The 19,379-nt window shown below is 46.3% G+C and overlaps 1 pseudogene; it reads right to left on the bottom strand.

The window, feature by feature from the left end:
• The window catches only part of LOC149334779 (uncharacterized), a 52,521-nt pseudogene that overhangs the window by 3,954 nt on the left and 29,188 nt on the right, over positions 1–19,379 (bottom strand).

The following is a 19,379-nucleotide window of genomic DNA, read 5'->3' as shown; positions in this document are numbered from 1 at the left end:
TGACTTCCACTGCAGATTTATTTACATCACCATTGCTATCTTTAAACCCTAGGGCCTCAGAAAGAGTGACTGTGCCTGCATCGACATCCGGATAGATACCATCACACTTGATTATGAGGTGTTCAATTGTTTCCACAGATCTACCACACACTGCACATGTGTCATCATCTTTGTTAAATTTCTTTTTGTAGCTGCGCGTTCTAAGACACCCTGATCTAGCTTCAAAAAGTAGGGCACTGCCTCTTGAGTTATCATAGAAAAATTCTTTCCTGATCTGCCTTTTCCAGAATCGATATAGTTCTACACTATGTTTCTTTTCCATTGAATTCATCCAATTTTTAACTTCCGCGTTTTTGACCTGCCGTTTAATGCTCTTTCTTTCTCCGTCCTCATGACCGGCATACTTACTGGTTAGTTTTCTAGTTCTTTTCCGCCACTGTGAGTCAACGTTCTTTCTGTATAAATATTTAAATACCTTAGCTGCCCATCCGTTATTGTCCAATTTCCTCAGGCGTTCTTCATATATTATATTACTCTTAGCTTCCCGTGCCTCGAACGATGCCCAGCCCATATCCCCTTGTACTGCCTCGTTTGTGGTTTTACCGTGGGCACCTAGTGCTAATCTTCCAACAGCTCTCTGATTTACGTCTAATCTCGACTGAACTTCTGCCCTTAAGCACAGAACCGCATTGCCGAAAGTAAGTCCCGGCACTATTATTCCTTTCCAAATACCTCTTAGTACTTCATATTTGTTGTACCCCCATAATGCCCTATGTTTCATTATCCCGGCGTCTCTTCGTCCTTTTGCCCTAAGAGCCTGTTCATGCTTTTCCGTGTATATCTGCCCTTCGTTTAGCCATATCCCGAGGTATTTGCATTCGGCGAATTTGGGTATTTCGTGGCCTTGTATTTTAAGCACCTGATCAGTTGTATCGTTAAAAATCATTACACCTGATTTAGTTGCGCTAAAACTGAATCCTAGAGCATCTCCTTCGTCTCCACAGCAATAAACCAAAGTTTGTAAATCTTCCTGGCTATCTGCTAACAGTAAAATATCATCCGCATGCATTAAACCCGGTAGTCGCTGCTCAACTACATTTCAGCCTAATCTGTACGACAGATTATAACCTAGATTACTTTCTTCTAGCCTTCTTTCCATATTTATCACGTAGAGCATGAACAGCAGCGGTGATAGAGGACAACCTTGCCTTAATCCTTTGTGCACCCCCACAGTTGTGGTACTTTTTTTCCCTTCCCATGTAATTTCAACTTCATTATCTCGGTAGATTTCCTGTAGAAAATCAATTACCTCATCACCAATACCTAAATCTTTCAATATTCTCCACAGGAGTTCCCTGTTCACGTTATCGTATGCACCGCTTATGTCCAGAATGGCTAAAAACAGAGGTCTATTTTCCGCCTTAGCTATTTCTATGCATTGGGTAAGCACGAACAGGCTATCATCTAACCGCCTACCCCTTCTGAACCCATTCTGAAGATCTCCGAGTATCCTATTCCCTTCTACCCATGACTGCATTTTTAATTTCACCGCCTGCATTGCCAGCCTGTACATAACAGATGTTATCGTAATCGGACGGAAGGATTTTATGTTCATCTTATCTCATTTTCCTTTATAAATCAAATTCATTTTACTCTGTCTCCAGCTGTGCGGAATTTGCTGATTTGTTATGACTGCCTCCAATGCTTTTATCACCGCGCCCTTGCTTCTTGGGCCAAGTTCATTAAACAGCTTAATTGTAATTTCGTCTATCCCTGCGGATGTGGTTTTAGGAATATTCGCTTCCGCCTTTTCCCAGTTAAGACTAATCAGTTCTAAGCTGTTCTCTTTTGTGCTGTCCTGTGTTGCCGCCTCACTTGGGGAGATTACCCCATTGGCGTTGCTAAAAGACGCAGCTATAAATGACGTAATGTAGTCCATAGCATCGTCTCCCTCTAAACATTTTCCCTCAGCATCTATAATCTGTTCCTGCTTTCTTTGATTTCTTTTTCCCAACCAGCTTATATGGTTCCAGAATTTTCTTGGCCCCCTTTATTTGCCTCGCGAACTTCAGCCAGCCATTTATCAGAGGACTGCTTTATTTTAGCCTTGACTAGGACCTGAACTTGCTGTTTCTTTTGTCGATAAGATTCCCATTTTTTTCCTATTTCCTCTACAGATAACTGCGCCTTCTTTGCTTCTCTGTGTTCCCTTGAAGGCACCCGTCGTTGTTCGATGGCCTCCTTAATTTCCATATTCCACCAGCTTCGTGGCTTCCTCTTTCCTCTCCAGCGGTTAACTCCTTTCACTCGTTTCATTTTTGTAGCGATGAGCAGTTCCAACTGAATATAATCCCAATTTTCCATGTGGCGTTTCTCAATTACTTCTTCTATATCGGCTGATCTTAGCGCTATTTGTTCATCATTTAATTTTGCGTTGTCTTTTGGACTTCGTTGCATTTCTCTTTTGACTAGGGCTCCCAACTGTAGACTAATACGTTTATGATCACTTCCTAGGCTGTCCTTCACCTCTTCGTCTATTTCAATTATTGCGAGCTTGCTATAGATGCCCTGCGACATTAGACAGTAGTCAATCGTTGTTTGCGTGTTACGGGATTCCCACGTGATTTGTCCCTCACATTTAGTTTCTCTATTGACAATAACTAAGTTGTGCCGCTCACACAAGTCTAGCATTAACTTCCCGTTACAATCTGTGTATCCATCCAGATCCTCGATGTGGCCGTACATGTCTCCAAGCAAAATAATATCGACACCGTCTCCAATCTGCTTTATATCGTCATTGAGGCACTTAACTAGATCCTTGTTTTCTTGCCTGCATTTGTCCCCGGTCCCTAAATAAACTACCCCTAGCCATGTCCTTTTGCCAGCAATTGTACCTGATACCCAGACATGTTCTTTGCAAGTTGATTTTATTCTTTGCAAATTTGTTCCTTGATGTATCAGCATACCTACTCCTCCTCCCTTCTTCTCCGTTGTTGTTCTGTTGCACCCTTCCCAGACATAGCCATCGATGAAAGGTGGATCTTCTAGATCCCTCAGATGTGTCTCGCATAGAGCGTATACACCTACTGCTTCGTCCTTTAACTGCTGTTCTATTTCTAGCCATTTCGCTCTCTTTCTATCCCCTTGCATGTTTATGTAACTAATCCTGGCGTTAAATTTCTTTTTCGTAGTTTTCTTTCTGGGCCTCCTAGTGGCCATTTTGTTGGGATCAGCCGCCATTCTTACATTTACATCGCTTCTACCTACCCCTACGCCCTGAGCCACCGTGGGCCCCCTAAAAAAGCTACCGCTCGGCCTCCCAGGTGCCTGCCTATCTCTTCTCCTACCCTTCCTCTGAAACGGATGCCATCTCGTCCAAAGTCTCTGCCCGAACCTGCTCTGTGCACTTCCTTGTTTATTTCTACCACCTCACAGCCTTTCTCGAGGCCTAACCGCCTTATCTCGCGATTAAGATTCACAACGTCTTTAGCAACCTCTGCATTCCTTCCTTGTACCTCCGGCACTGTACACACCACGATCTGCGCTTGCTGTGCTATCGCCCTTATACCGTCAACTCCCTCAGCTAATGTTTTCCCTACTTGTACGGCGTTACCATACAGGACATCATTTAGCCCCGCAGCTACCACTACCAAGTTACGCCTTGCAGCCTTCTCGGAAAGTTCACTTTTAGTCGCTCTCAGAACATCGTCCATTTTCTTTCCTGGAAACACCCCGACTGCTACCCGCCTATCACCCTTCACCCGGTCCAGAATAGCTCTTTTGCAGCGCCCCATGTTTGAGTCACCAGCGATAAGCACTAGGGTACTCTGCCACTCCCTCCTAACTTCCGGATCTTGCTGCCTCTTATCAGCGACTGTGACCTCATTTCTTGGAAATAGCTCGGACCCCTTCTCAGTATCGCCTCTCGAATTCCCAGCTGCCACCTGTGCGTAGCTGTTCCTGCCTGAACATGTCTGACCTTCTGGCCTCTCGCTGTCCATGCCAGTGCAAGCCCCATCCACGTGGCTGGCGCTGGAATGCCCGCCATTGTAGCTTCCAATGGCGGTGTCAGCCGTTTTTGACTCGATCTGACAAAGCTGTGCTTGAAGCTTACGCTTCTCTCCCCTCTCTATCTGTAACTCTGTTTCTAGAGCATCCATCCTTAGCACTAGTTCGCTGTTCGCCTGTTCAGCCCTGTCCAGGCGTGCACCTAATACGCAGAATTTGCACATAAAATCTGCGCCTTCGGCCTCCTCCACTGAATCGAACCGCGTTTCTTTTAAATTCACCGATTCCTCACACTCCATACATCTAACCTTCAGTAGCTTAACCATCGTAGCAACACTCGATTATTGCTTGCACCAAATGCCCAGATATCTACACGCTCAAGACAAAAACACTTGAAAACACGTGCAAAATTAAAATAAAATTCTGGCTACCGCAAATGCCGATCAATCACTTGGAAAAAAAAGCTATCTCTCTAAAAGTTAACGCACAAAAAAACACTGAGACAACTGCCGGTCAAATAGTCCCGGCCGAAATTAGGTCACTGACCTAAATTCTATTCCTTAACCTGCACTTCCCCTAACAGCCTAAAAAACTAAACGCACTTTTAAAACTATTAAAGGAAAGTACTCATCTATTTTACGCAGTCGCTCTCGCAGTCTGTCCGGTCTCGGTCTCCACGCGTGATCCGAAGAGCACCAAAACGCACGTCCGCACAGCACGGCTGTCAACTGCCAACTCAGGGACATGTACTGTTTGCGCCATCTGCCGGCAGTGGCAGTGAGAGGGCGCTTAACTGAATGGGAAGGGCTACAAAAAAATCGTAATACGTGAACAAAAGCACCTACAAAAAATGATTAGGGGATTTGTATAATATACACTTAGCTGAGGAATGTGCCGAAGTTTCAGTTTTGTTACTATTAATATACGAGCTTCCCGGCGTGTTTAAATATCATACAATGCCGCTTATGGGAGGGGGCCCAATTTGGCCCATTTTTAAGACTTTAAAACTGTATAACGCCGTAACGCAGATAGATATCCAAAACGATTCCCGGGTTTAGGTACCCTAACAAATGCTTCTGAAAATGGCGTGTGTCGATCTGTCGTAGCTTTCATCAAGAAGCTTCCCCAGGCCTTTATATCTGAAACGTGGCACTGCCTAACATAAGAAATATGGCGCCTGGTAGCTAGTTACACTGCACAAATGATTCGAAGCAATGAATGTCCGTCTACTTTGACACTCATCTTTGTGTCAGGTGATCTATGCCTTATAGAAAAGAACACATGTGCGAGTGTGAGCCTAGTGTATGAACCAATGTTTTAATGTTATTACAATGAAAATTACTGCAACTGCAAAGGATACACGTGGGTGTTTAAAATGTTTGCCTTGGAGGAACTTTGCGAATTGTCAGCCCTGCGCCATTATTTAAAAAGTTTATTTGTGGGTGAGATCATGATAGAATAGGCTATGAGAGCTAGCTCGTTTGAATTTGGATATTCTTGTTAGATTGGAAGAGCGTAACGGCAATCAAACGGCCAGAATCAGAAAGTATTCTGAATGTGTTTAGTTTATTCTCTTAATGCTGATCTAAGAAGGTTTGATAGAGCTTTACTCAGAGACATTATGAACCTGTTAAGCTTAGTACATGTCGTCGGAAATAATAGACAATTGTGAGTCTAGAAGCAGATGGCATCTGGATAGAAGGTCAGCTGTCTCGTCCATCTGTGATGCTTTAAAATTAGTGATTTCGTAGCGTTGTCGGGTTATGGTGACAGGGGTTTGGACTTCGGGTTCTAACCTGCGTTCAGAGCCTGTTTGTTCTCAACCGATTTTAATAAAGAGTGCTCGTTTCAAGACTTAGAAAATATATTAGTATATTAGTATCAATGAAAGAACCCCTCGCCCCTTTTTTGTCGACCAATTTAATTAAAAAGTGCTCGTTTCAAGACCTAGAAAATATATTAGTATCAATGAACAATATGAAACATTATAACTATTCGTACTTTTATTAAAACAGGTGTATAGGCGACTTCTTGGCTTTTTTTCATTCAGACATCTGTCATATGCATGTATGATGTGTAGCCGGGATCCTATCTGTGGGATATGACTGCAGAAATGAAGCTGCGCTTTTGAGGTACCAAACTTCCCTTTTCAAGACACCACAAGAAACTACCAACTCTGTTTCATTTTTGCGAAGGGGTGAACTTAATTTTATCGACGAAAAAGTGCTTTTATATGGGCCTCGGCAAGAAAGCCGCTTATAATGGTAGATATAAATGGTAAGTATAGCGGCTGTAGCACTTTGCCGCGCTGCCAGTCGGGAGATTGCATACAGTCGGATACAGCTCAAGAAATCAGCGGCGAATGCCCGACAAAGCAGACATTCCAGCGAATGGCGGCGGCCGATTGCCATGGTGTCCCGGTAATCCTTCGCACCTCCAAAATTGACAATTCAGGGGACTGGTAGGTGCAAGAGGCTTAACCGCGGATTAACAGGATTAGCCGCGAAGTCGCGTGACTCGGCTGACGCCATTGGCTTAAGGGCCTTCTTTGAGGAGCGTTTGCACCTGCACTATTGAAGCTGTGCTGTAATCATTAAAAAATAAATTGTTTTATAATACGAGCATAGGGGATTAGCTCCGTTATCGCAAATAGCTTTCTTTTATGATTCACCTTCCTGCTCAAAATGCAGTGAAAAAGAATCAAAAATTGACCGCGAAAATCCAGGTCAAAGAACGTCAAGGGACGTATGTTAGGGGGCAAGAAAAATAAGGAACACGAAAGTGTCCTGCCCACGCCAACACAAATACTATGCTGCGACTGTTAATAGAATGAAAACTAGAAACATTTCTTAGGATAGGCAATAAAAAAGGCCTCTCCTGGTCTAGAGCAGATGACGTCAAAGGAGCAAGGCCCGATGGGCAAAATCGCCAACTTTTGCTTCTAAACTGGTTTTGAATAGTCGACCATTTTCCCGACGCCTTTCTTCTCCCGACTAGAGACGCCTTAGAATGAACAGGATATGAGTTTTACCTGCTGCTCCTCCCGGTCAGAAGTCACATGGTTTGCCCTCCACACACGACACGCAAGTTTCCTTCTTTTGTTTCGACCTAAGGAATTATGAAAAGGCGCTGTACTCAGAGGAGGCTCTGGATGCACCTAAAGGCCGATTCACACGACGGTCCGTTCGCCCGCGGCCCGCACATCGCGTGCTCATCCCATGACCAAAAGCGCAGGTGACGTGTGGGCTGCATCACAGTTGCCAGATCATTTTAAAGTGTTTCGCAAGGCTGGTGGGACTGGTTTTTCCTCCCTACCCATAACTGTGCGATTGAATGGAGGAAAAACTTTACTGAACTGCAGCGGAAGTTCTGCGAAGCGGTTGCGGCCCGTTGTCCAATTCCTCAATGGCCTGGGGTGTATTGATAGCCCATTTTAAGCTTTCTTGCTTGATGAGACCGCAGTAAAGCCCCTCGGCTTTAGTCCGCGAGCCGACAGCGCGCCTCTCAATCTGGTGACGCATGAAGACGTGATGCGCGGGCCGCGCGCAAACAGACCGTCGTGAGAATCAGCCTTAAGGAAGGAGTATTGGGCATTCTATGGCGCAATTGTTACGAGGGGGGGTTTGGGGAGGGAGGGGAAGAAGCTCTTGAAGGACCTTGGCGAGGCCTCGTGTTGTCGTGAGGCATGCAATGAACTCACTTGCTCTCTCTCACTTTTCGTTTCTGCGAGTCGCTCCACGGAGCACAACACAGGTCTCGGAATTTCGCACAGTGTTTGTGTTTTGGGAAAGCTAAGAAGTGAACTGCAACAATGTGAAACTTGGACTGAAATTTTGGTCGTGATGGAGCGTTTTCTCAGCGCAGCTTTTGAGGTACGCACTGCAGTGCGCACTAGTATTATGTGTTTAACAAGACACAATTATGAGTCGCTTTCGAGGCCTGGTTTCATTTTCCGGGCAACAGTGTTGTCGAAGCAAATGTTGTAATTTTGGCGACGGTGAGACCTGGATGACCGGTAGCTCCGCTGCGCTCCCTCCAGAAGTTCGGAACGTAGCGTTTTGCGCTAATTCGAGTTTTCAGCTTTTTTTTTCGCAAGTGTACGTCATCGGGCACTTCCCACCGGGAATTTTCTTCATTAAGCCTTCAGCGCTTTCTCCTGGAGGGCGGGTTTTCGGCGGAACGAGGAATATTTATCATATGAAAAAGAGGCACACACATAAAGCTAGCACGGTATGAAGGGTATAAAAAAATTCTAAATACAAACACACAAAAAATTATTGGGGCACCTCAGCAATTCTAATGATGTGTAACCACAAAAGCATGGCTTGTCGGCGAGTTGTCGGGAGCTTGGGGGCTGCACGTTGTTCAGCTACAGCAGCTAGCTTCGCCAGTTTCGCTGCGTTGCGATGGTCGTGCACTTCATCGGCAGTGAACTGCCGCCTCCGACCGCGCTTTGCTATATCGCCTGTCTATGTAGACGCGAGCGATTCAAATTGGTTGATTATGGCTTTATAGCGCCACAACGGCAGCGGGGACTTTTCCTTTTGTGCAATATATAGCCTCGTTTACATTAATACGGCAGTGGCGCATCGTATTTCCTAGCGTATCTCGCGGAGGCGAGACAGCGTTGTTTACATGTACCACATCCAGTCAGGGAGGACAGTGGCACCTCGCCCAGTGCCTGCGGTGGAGGGTGCCAGCCGCTCCCATCTTGAACCTGGAATGCTTTGTAATGCGAGTGAGGGTTATTGTATAGCGACCCCAGGAATGAGGACGAGCGCCCTCCAACCTCTTTCTCTTCATCACGGAAGTTAACTTGCCCTTCTCGGAAGGGGAGAGTCGCACTGATGGTGATGACTTCACTCGTGTGCGGCGTCTCTGCCACGCGTGCCTGCCAGCGATAATGGTGGCCCTCTCCCCCTTGAACATAGGTGAACGTATGTACACGCATTTTCAAGCATTCCTTACTAACCGCACGGCTGAAATTCACTTCGGTCCCCACATATCCCCCCCATACACCCTTAGTGGGGTTGGAACCCCACAGGGGTCTGTCCCCTCCCCTTTTCTCTTCAATGTCACTCTCAATCCCCTTGCCCGCAATATACAAACCTTCCCCCACCTTCGACATACACTCTATACCGATGATATCACTCTATGGACCACCCATGGCAGTGATGGAGACATTGAAAATACCATACAGTCGGCAGCTACCCTTACCCAAACACATGCGTGGAGTATCAGACTCTCCTGCTCTCCGGAGCATTCGGAGCTCCTCATAATCCACCCCACAGCCCGAAACTGCTCCACAGCCCCCATCACCGTGACACTGGAACACCGGCACATCCCACAGGTAAACTCTCCGAGTACATGGGCCTCCTCATACAGAACAACGGTAAAAAGTCACTCGTGATACGGAAACTCAAGCAGGCAACGGTGTTATCCCACCTAATCCGCCGCGTTTCTGCACACCACCGGGGCCTGAAGGAGCACGATCTATGTCGCCTCATTCATGCCTTCGTCATAAGCCGCTTTATCTTCACGCTACCCTACCTGAAACTCCAGGCCGGCGAAATCGCCACCCTGGGTGCCATGATCCGAACAGCATTTAAAACACTACACCTACCCCTAAATACCTCAACCGAAATACTACTTCAACTAGGCGTGCACAATACGATAGGGGAGCTAATCGAGGCCCACCGACATACACAATGCATACTTCTCGCGAAAACCACCACTGGCAGACACATACACACTCTCAGTATCCGAATACCAGCCACGGATCACACACAGCTCCAGGTCCCCCGCCATATTCACCGCGAACTACTTACCTTACTCCGAACTACTTACTCCGGTGAAGCGGTGCTCCCGGGTTCGAACCCCGGACCAGGACGAATTTTTCTTTAAGTACGAAGTTTCTGAGAAACCTGTATCGCTTTCCTTTGTAGCCGTATGGCTGCGCTTGGGTGGACGTCTATGAATAATTACTCCCTTATTACAAATCTACTCCACCTTGGGGGATTCCCCTAAACATTTGGTCAACACTGTTCCCACTTCGAGTTATTGATCAATTTGCTCTCGCCCTACCATAAGCTTGCCGTCCCAGTTAGCTCAATTGGTAGAGCGACTGCTCCGGTGAAGCGGTAGTCCCGGGTTCTTAGCCCGGACCAGGACAAATTTTTCTTTAACTACGAAGTTTCTGAGGAAGCTGTATTGCTTTCTTTTGTAGCCGTACGGTTACGCTCGGGTAGTCAATGAGTAATTACTTCCTTATTACAAATCTACTCTACCTTGGGAGACTCCCCTTAACACTTGGTCTACTTATCAAACCTCTCCCCAAAAACATGCACCCCACCTACCACGAAACCTGACGCAGATCTCGCGCTAGGGCGCTCCACAAACGCTATGGCACGGAACCATACGCCGTTTGGGTGGATGCCGCATGCACAGGCGATGACGCGGTTGTAAATATCACGAACCCTTCCCTCCAACCGATTGCCACCCTTCACATATTCCCCGGAGGCTCGATATATACTGTCAGATTCTAAAACTGTCATACTAAATTTTGCTCGCGGGGTGTTCACGTCCTTGCATTTCGCATACTGAACTCCCTCGCCGCACACCCGCCCCGCCACATGTAGCTGATATGGATGCCTGCCCACTGCGGGAATCCCATTAACGATGCCGCCAACGCTTTAAGGTTCTCTCAACCGGGCACGGGCGGCCTCCGATCTGGTGTTGTTTTCGCGCGAGCGCATGCACTCATTCAGTGAAATGACGCAGGCCTTCAAAGCCGAGCGTCCATTCTACCCCTCACCCCATCCTTACCTCGACAATTACCATCAGTTTTTTCCCTTTGGAGGCGACTCCAAACACGCACTTTGCCCTCCCTTTATATACGCTCGCGCTATCACCAAGTCTACACAAACCGTGAGAGGGCACGGCGCTTGCCTGTGGGACAGCATGGCTAAACGCCTTCTGCTGGTTTTGCAGGTCGTGTCGTGGTTTTTAGATGCGACAACTAGCACTTCACATCGGCTACCATTGAACCTGCCGGATCATCTAGAAAGCAGCGTGACACAAGATGCAACTGCCTGCGTACTACCCGTGCACGCATTCCCGCTTGCTCATCTGGAAAACGTGACGGTGGAACTACGTTTTGCTGAGAAGAAACACCACCGGACATTACGTCATCTGCAGCGGATATACAAAAGCGGCAGTCCTGCGCGGGCCTCTTCAGAGGGCACGGCACTTGCCTGTGGGACAGCATGGCTAAACGCCTTCTGCTGGTTTTGCAGGTCGTGTCGTGGTTTTTAGATGCGACAACTAGCACTTCACATCGGCTACCATTGAACCTACCCTATCATCTAGAAAGCAGCGTGACACAAGATGCAACTGCCTGCGTACTACCCGTGCACGCATTCCCGCTTGCTCATCTGGAAAACGTGACGGTGGAACTACGTTTTGCCGAGAAGAAACACCACCGGACAATTACGTCATCTGCAGCGGATATACAAAACGGCAGTCCTGCGCGGGCCTCTTCAGAGGGCACGGCACTTGCCTGTGGGACAGCATGGCTAAACGCCTTCTGCTGGTTTTGCAGGTCGTGTCGTGGTTTTTAGATGCGACAACTAGCACTTCACATCGGCTACCATTGAACCTACCCTATCATCTAGAAAGCAGCGTGACACAAGATGCAACTGCCTGCGTACTACCCGTGCACGCATTCCCGCTTGCTCATCTGGAAAACGTGACGGTGGAACTACGTTTTGCCGAGAAGAAACACCACCGGACAATTACGTCATCTGCAGCGGATATACAAAAGCGGCAGTCCTGCGCGGGCCTCTTCAGAGGGCACGGCACTTGCCTGTGGGACAGCATGGCTAAAAGCCTTCTGCTGGTTTTGTAGGTTAGTTCCTGGCGTATTGTTCATTCTAACAGAAATGAAAATAGATTTGTAGTAGTCCTGCCGTGCCCTCGCAGGTGTCGCGCAATTTTGAGTGATCGCTGGACAGTGTTGTTGTTGCTGTTGACGTGGAGGTGATATTGAGGAGAATCCGGGGCCTACAACACAGGAATACTTGCAGATGATTGTAAAGAATTAGGCAGAAACGGATTGCAAATTGAAAGCTATTCAAGACCAAATCGGTGAGCTGAATGCAACGACGGAAGGGTTATCGGATTTTCTAGCGGCATTCAAAGAAATCAGCACAAGAATTGATAACCTTGAGTCCATCATCAAAGAGCAAGCTAAAAAGTTAGTGGAATTTGAAAGCCGCGGCCGGCGTAACAATCTTTTAGTTTTTTGGCTCCCTGAACGAGCCACTGAGTCAGAGTTAGATCTGAGAATAGCGGTTGTAGACATTATTTTCCACAAGGATCTTGGTGCTCAGGTTAGTTCAGTCGAAAGACTTCATCGCCTGGGAAGAAAGAAAACAGGAGCTACTAGACCAGTAATTATGAAATTCTATGATTCCAGGGAAAAAGACAGCGTTCTTAAAATTTGCCACAAACTTAAAGGCACGTCTGTTAGCGTCAGCAATGACTACGCAAAAGATATTGTACAAGTTCGAAGGAATTTGTGGCAGTCTGTTTGCTGTCGAGCGATCTAACGGACAAAAGGTATCGCTGGTTCACGATAAACTGCAGATAGAAAACCGTTTGTACTCTTGGGACGACACTCGAAACGAGCGTTTGGTCTGGTGGACCCAACGTAAGGGTGCTCGAAACAGCCACAACGAATCGGAGAGAGCAGATGACAGACATAATGGATCAACTTCCAGAAGTGAAAATAATTCATAGCTCAGGATAGTCTGCTGAATGCTCGCAGCATTCTTAACAAGGTCACAGAATTGGAATTTTTATTGCTCTCAGAGAACCCGCATGTCGTTTGCATAACGGAAACATAGCTCAAAAGTGATGTTTCTTTTGATTGCATTGTTCCTCCTGGCTACACAATGCTCAGATGGGATCGAGATTCCCGTGGTGATGGTGTGGCCATTATTGTCAAGTCATCGCTCTCAGTTTCCACGATTACGAGCGAAATGCCGGAGTCAGTGTGGTGTAAAATTATGTTTTCTAGTGCTGCGTACGTCATAGAAGGAATTTGCAGGCCACCGAATACTTCACCCGACTTTCTCGATAAGTTAAATGAGTTTCTTTTCAGCCATGTAGCACCCGCCTGATAATGACTGGCGATTTCAACTTGCCACGTATTGATTGGGGATTGACTACGCCTGGGCATACAGAATTTTCTAGCGCAGAAAAATTACTGGATATTGCTTTTCTTTTCAATTGGAGGCAAGTAGTTGGACAACCTACACGGATATCGTCTTAGTCACAGTCATTACTAGACTTGGTGTTCCTCTCAAATAATGTAGGAGACATTGAAGCAAATGTCACCGATGGAATATCTGATCACAAAATTATTTTCCTGAATGTGCTTACTTCTGCAAACGTTCCTGCAGAACCTATGGTTCGAGTAGAAATCAAAAAGTATGGCAAGGCCGATGATACATCCATCCTGGGTTACCTGGAAACTTGTTTTGATGAATTTGAAAGTGCCTCTGAAAATGAATCAGATGAATGGTTATAGCAGCGTCTTAAAATTACCATTGGTACTTGTGTCGACCGGTACGTTCCAACTAGACTTAACAAAACAAAGCAGCGCAACGGATGGGCCACCAGAAATATAATTCACGCGAATCGGAAGTTGAAATGATTGCGTAGAAAGAAAGCCGGCTCCAACGACATATAGGTTTTACGTCCAAAAATAAAGATGTTGCTACAGGCTGCAAAAAGAAAGATTTTTTAATCACACTCTTAGTGGTTTACTGAGAAATTCTCCAGAAAACTTTTGGCGCTATCTTGATAAAACAAAGGAAAGAGTAATAGCAGGTGACAGTGGGAGTCGAACTTATTGCAGATAAATCGAATATAGCAGACCACTTCAATTAATATTTGGAATCTGTATTCGCAAGAAACACGAGCCAAAGCGACGCACACGACGAAGCACATTCTCGTGAAACGTCTATAGATGCTATCAGCTTTACTCAGAGCGGCGTGTTTCAACAGATGATGTAATTCGACTAAAAGAAAACTATCGGTCCGGATGGAATACCTACATGGCCGCCGCGGTGGCTCAGTGGCTATGGTGCTCGGCTGCTGACCCAAAAGATGCGGGTTCGATCCCGGCCGCGGCGGCTAGAATTTCTTTGGAGGAGAAATTCTAAAGGCCCGTGTACTGTGCGATGTCAGTGCACGTTAAAGAACCCCAGGTGGTCGAAATTTCCGGAGCCCTTCACTACGGCGTCTCTCATAGCCTTAGTCGCTTTGGGACGTTAAACCCCACAAAACCAAACCAAACCTACATGCTATTTGAAACGTTATGCTGAATGGATGTCCTTCTACTTGGTAATTATATTCCGAAAATCACTCTTAACTCATTATCTGCCACAAGACTGGCGCACTGCCATTGTTATACCCGTATTTGAAAGTGGCAATCGCACACTTATGAACAACTATCGGCCTATGTCACTTACTTCAATCTGCTGTAAGGTAACAGAACATCTTATTTCGAAACATATCATTTTTTTTGGAAACAAATGGACTACTTTCTGAATGTCGGCATGGGTTCTGTCGAGGGTTTTCAACCGTTACACCGTTAATTGAGACAATACATCACCTTTCTAAATCTATAGATGACCGGGGGCAGATTGATATTATTTGTGTAGATTTTGAAAAAGCCTTTGATAAGGTTCCTCATGACAAATTACTCCTGAAAGTGCGAAGGGCTGGCATTAATGGAGACATCCTCAGATGGATAGAAGCGTACTTGGCGAAACGCAAACAGGCGTTACGTGTTGACATTTGCGAGTCTGGCTTTTTGGATGTATATTCTGGTGTACCACAGGGTTCTGTGCTGCTGGGGCCACTGCTGTTTCTAGTTTATATCAATGACGTAGTAACTGCTGTTGGAAATTGTTAAACTATAACGGTTTCCGCATGATTGCCTCATTTATGCACCTATCACATGTGAAGGAGATCAGATTAACATTAACCAAACGCTGCAGGCTTTTGCACTTTGGTGTGAGAAATGGGAAATGAAAATCAACTTCAATAAGACCATATTTACCCACATAACTAACAAACGAAATATAATTTCTTTTCAGTACAGTATTGCTGGTCACGATTTGGTTAATGTTAGTACGTTCAAGTATCTGGGGGTTTCAGTTTCTCACAACCTCCGTAAAATACTCTCCTGGGCATGTTGGTTCATAGCTGGCAAGAATAAAAGCGCAACAAGACGACACAAAGAAGGGGCCGCCGCGGTGGCTCAGTGGCTATGGTGCTCGGCTACTGACCCGAAAGACGTGGGTTCGATCCCGGCCGCGGCGGCTGGAATTTCTTTGGAGGAGAAATTCTAGAGGCCCGTGTACTGTGCGATGTCAGTGCACGTTAAAGAACCCCAGGTGGTCGAAATTTCCGGAGCCCTCCACTACGGCGTCTCTCATAGCCTTAGTCGCTTTGGGACGTTAAACCCCATAAACCAAACCAAACAAAGAAGGAGGAAAAACGACAGGACAGGCGCTAACTTGCAACACTTTACTGTCTTCTTACACTGCCGCGTATATATCAACCACAAGGGGGGGGGGATAAAGACAGATAAGGGGGAACACAGATGAAGGCACGTGCGAGGAGACTCGAATATGACAAAACAAGAACAGGTGAATCCGCAGAACTATGCGATATCTAAAAACTGACATTCTTTTTTATATATCATGATCGACGGGGTGCTACCACATGCACTGCCACTTTTACATATTATGTGCGCTTCTATCAATTCGCGTGCGATCGTGTCTTTGCTTTTGCAGATTACACTTGTTTCCAAGAGTTCTGCTCCACATGCCTTCTTTTTTCCTTCTTCTTTCCAGCAATCCTTACAGTGAAGCGGTAGATTTGACCCGGTCCCATTCTTTAAAGACAGACTGTGTTCTCTCAAACGGTCATTAATACATCGCCCCGTTTGGCCGATGTAAGTTTTTCCACATGTCAGTAGGATCCTATACACAACTCCAACCGCACAATCTACAAAAGGATTAGCATGTTTCGTTTGACAAACTTTTTTCTTATCCTTATCCGGGTTAGTCATTCGGCACAATGCGGCGAGTTTCCTGGGAGCAGAAAAAACCACTGGCACCTTGTACTTGGAAGCAACTTGCTTAAGATTATGTGCAACTTTATGTGAATACAGGATCACAACTGGTTTAATTTTCTTTTCAGAGGCTCCACTTTCATCTCTTTTTTCTTTTCGTACTTTCTTCACCTTTTCTAGCAAAGCTTCGTTGACGGAGCTCAAGACTGAAGGTGGGAAGCCCGCCTGTTTTAGCTTCTGAATCTGGGCGTCAAAGCTTTCCTGCGCTTTGTGGCAACACGACTTCTTTAGAGAGGATTCCAGGCACATCATGGCGATGGCGCGCTTTACCGTTTTCGAATGCGTTGAGCCGTACGGCAACAGTTCTTTGCGAGCACGGGGGCAATACTTCCAGCATGCGCTTTCGTCAGTAATGGTGATGTCAATGTCTAAAAACTGCAAACTATTTCCCTTCGGGAGCTCATAGGTAAAATCTAAGCATCAAGCGTGATTTTTAAAATCAGCTAAAACTTCTTCCACGACCCACTGGTAGGACAAAGATGAGTGTTTCCTTAATATAATTAAAAAGTCGTCAACGTACCTAAAACTCTTCAAAACACTACTGTCATCAAATGCACCTGCCAAGGCTTTGTCAATTCCCGCAAGAAAAATGTTGCACAGTATGGGTGCCACAGAGTTGTTGGCGGCTGTCTCACTCTGCATTGAGAAAAATGGCCCAATTGCCTTCCAAAATTCCGCGGGCATTTCGGTGGATAACTTCCTCACACTTTTAGAATTTTACTTGGGTTCCACGACTGTTTCGTTCCAGGATCGGGTCTATTTGCAGAAGAAAGGAAAAATTCAGGGGGCACTTTGACTGTCTAAAGTGGGTAGAGGCGGAAGCGTTTTCCGCACCACATTCGCTGTTTTTGTGGCACTGGTGGCGTCACATATAAATGAGTACTAATTACTAAGTGATGGCAAATCACTAATTAATGCTTAATTACTGATTAATGCCTGAATACTAATTAACTGCTGATTAATGCCGCTTAAGCTTCGCTTTTAGGAGTGGAACGCGGCAGCGCGTTGTAGCGCTGCCAGGGAGTCCACGGAACGCCACCACCCGTTCGGCGCGATGCCTTGCCCTTTGAACGCAACGCTTTTTTTGAGGAAAGGAAATGGCGCAGTAATTCTCTGTCATCTCGGTGGGCACCTGAACCGCTCCGTAGAGGAAGGGAGGTGGGAGTGAAAGAAGATAGATAAAGAGGAGCCGTAATGAAGAAAATGAAAATTGTATTTGAGGAAAGGAAATTACGCAGTAACGGTCTCACATATCTCGGTGGACACCCGTCAAAATTAAGGGGGCACTGTTTTGACCTAAAGTGTGGTCACTGATGTGTGGTTAAGATGTTAAGCTTCGCCCCTAAGAGTGGAACGCGACAGCGTCTTGCAACGCTGCCAAGGAGTCCATAGAACGCCATCGCCCATTCGGTTCTACGCCTCCCTCGTCGGTAAATTGGTTTTTGAGGAAAGGAAATGTACCTGTCTCTCATTTGTCGGCGGACACCTAAACCTCGCCGGAAGCGAATGGAGGAGGATGAGAGTGAATGAAGGCACCGTATTCACTAGACGCGCCTTTGTTCATTCCAAACCATTGAGCTGGCATGGCGGAGTGGATAGCATGCTCGTCTCTCACGCCGAAGACCGGCGTTCGATTCCTGATCTCGACCAATTTCCTAAGCGGTTTTATTTATTTATATGGCCCGACTAGTAAAGCTCATTAGGCTAATTGGGTAATTAAGCAATTAACTAAGCTCAGTCCCACTTACTTGGAGCATCACTATACGATTCCTTCTATTGGTTGCATGGTTACTAGATTGATTGTAAAACATTTTATTCGCCGGGAAGAGCTTGGCAAGAGGTCGCGTTAAGTGGTCGAGAGTACATAGCCCTCGACGACTTTGTCAGCCCACTCCACCGCCAAAACTTGCGTTCTGGGGTCAGAGCTAGCCAGCACGGTCTCCCACCGCTCGAGAGAAGGAGCTGTAACCAGATCACCCGGAGGTGGCTCTATTTTGCAGTCCCACAGGATGTGATCGTAGGTAGCACGTTGGCCACAGTGTTTGCAGTTTGGGTTGTAAAGCACGAACCAATACATATTAAGGCGGAAGCCTTTAATGTCTCATCGTTGTAAGCAGCAGTTGTCGACATTAAATGTCACGCTTTTCAATTGGTGGAAACAGTCGTGACGTCACAGTGCGCGAATTTCAAACCGGGCCAATTGCACTTTGGCTAGTAACCATGCACATCACTCCTCGCGCGCATTTATCTGCATGGTTACTAGCCAAAGTGCAATTGGCCCGGTTTGAAATTCGCGCACTGTGACGTCACGACCGTTTCCACCAATTGAAAAGCGTGACATTTAATGTCGACAACTGCTGCTTACAACGATGAGACATTAAAGGCTTCCGCCTTAATATGTATTGGTTCGTGTGTGGCACTCATACTGTGCAACATTTTAAGGCGAAAGCCTTCAATGTCTCATCGTTGTAAGCAGCAGTTGTCGACAGAAATGTCACGCTTTTCAGTTGGTCGAAACGGTCATGACGTCACAGTGCGCGAATTTCAAACGCGGCCAATTGTACTTTGGCTACTAACCATGCAACCAATTGAAGAGATCGTATAGTGATGCTCCAAGTGGGACTGAGCTTAGTTAATAGCTTAATTACCCAATTAGCCTAATTAACTTTTCTAGTCAGGCCTAATAAATAAATAAAACCGAGTAGGAAATTGGTCGGGCTCGGGAATCGAACCCCGGTGTTCGGCGTGCGAGACGAGCGTGCTATCCACTCCGCCATGCCAGCGCGATGGTTTGGAATGAACAAAGGCGCGTCTAGTGAATATGGTGTCTTCGCTCACTCCCATCCTCCTCCCTTTCCTGCTGGCGAGGTTCAGGTGTCCACCGACGTATGAGAGACAGATACATTTCCTTTCCTCAAAAACCAATTTATCGACGAGCGAGGCGTAGAACCTAATGGGCGACGGCGTTCTATGGACTCCCTGGCAGCGTTGCAAGACACTGTCGCGTTCCACACTCAGAAACGAAGCTTAACATCTTAACCACACATCAGTGACCACACTTTAGGTCAAAAAAGTGCTCCCCTGAATTTTCACGGCTGTCCATCGAGATATGCGAGACAGTTACTGCGTAATTTCCTTTCCTCAAATACAATTTTCATTT

This window comes from Amblyomma mixtum, chromosome 7 (assembly GCF_055824585.1).
Source record: "Amblyomma mixtum isolate Tamu chromosome 7, ASM5582458v1, whole genome shotgun sequence".
NCBI lineage: Eukaryota > Metazoa > Arthropoda > Arachnida > Ixodida > Ixodidae > Amblyomma > Amblyomma mixtum.
This window is presented reverse-complemented; position numbering and strand designations above follow the sequence as displayed.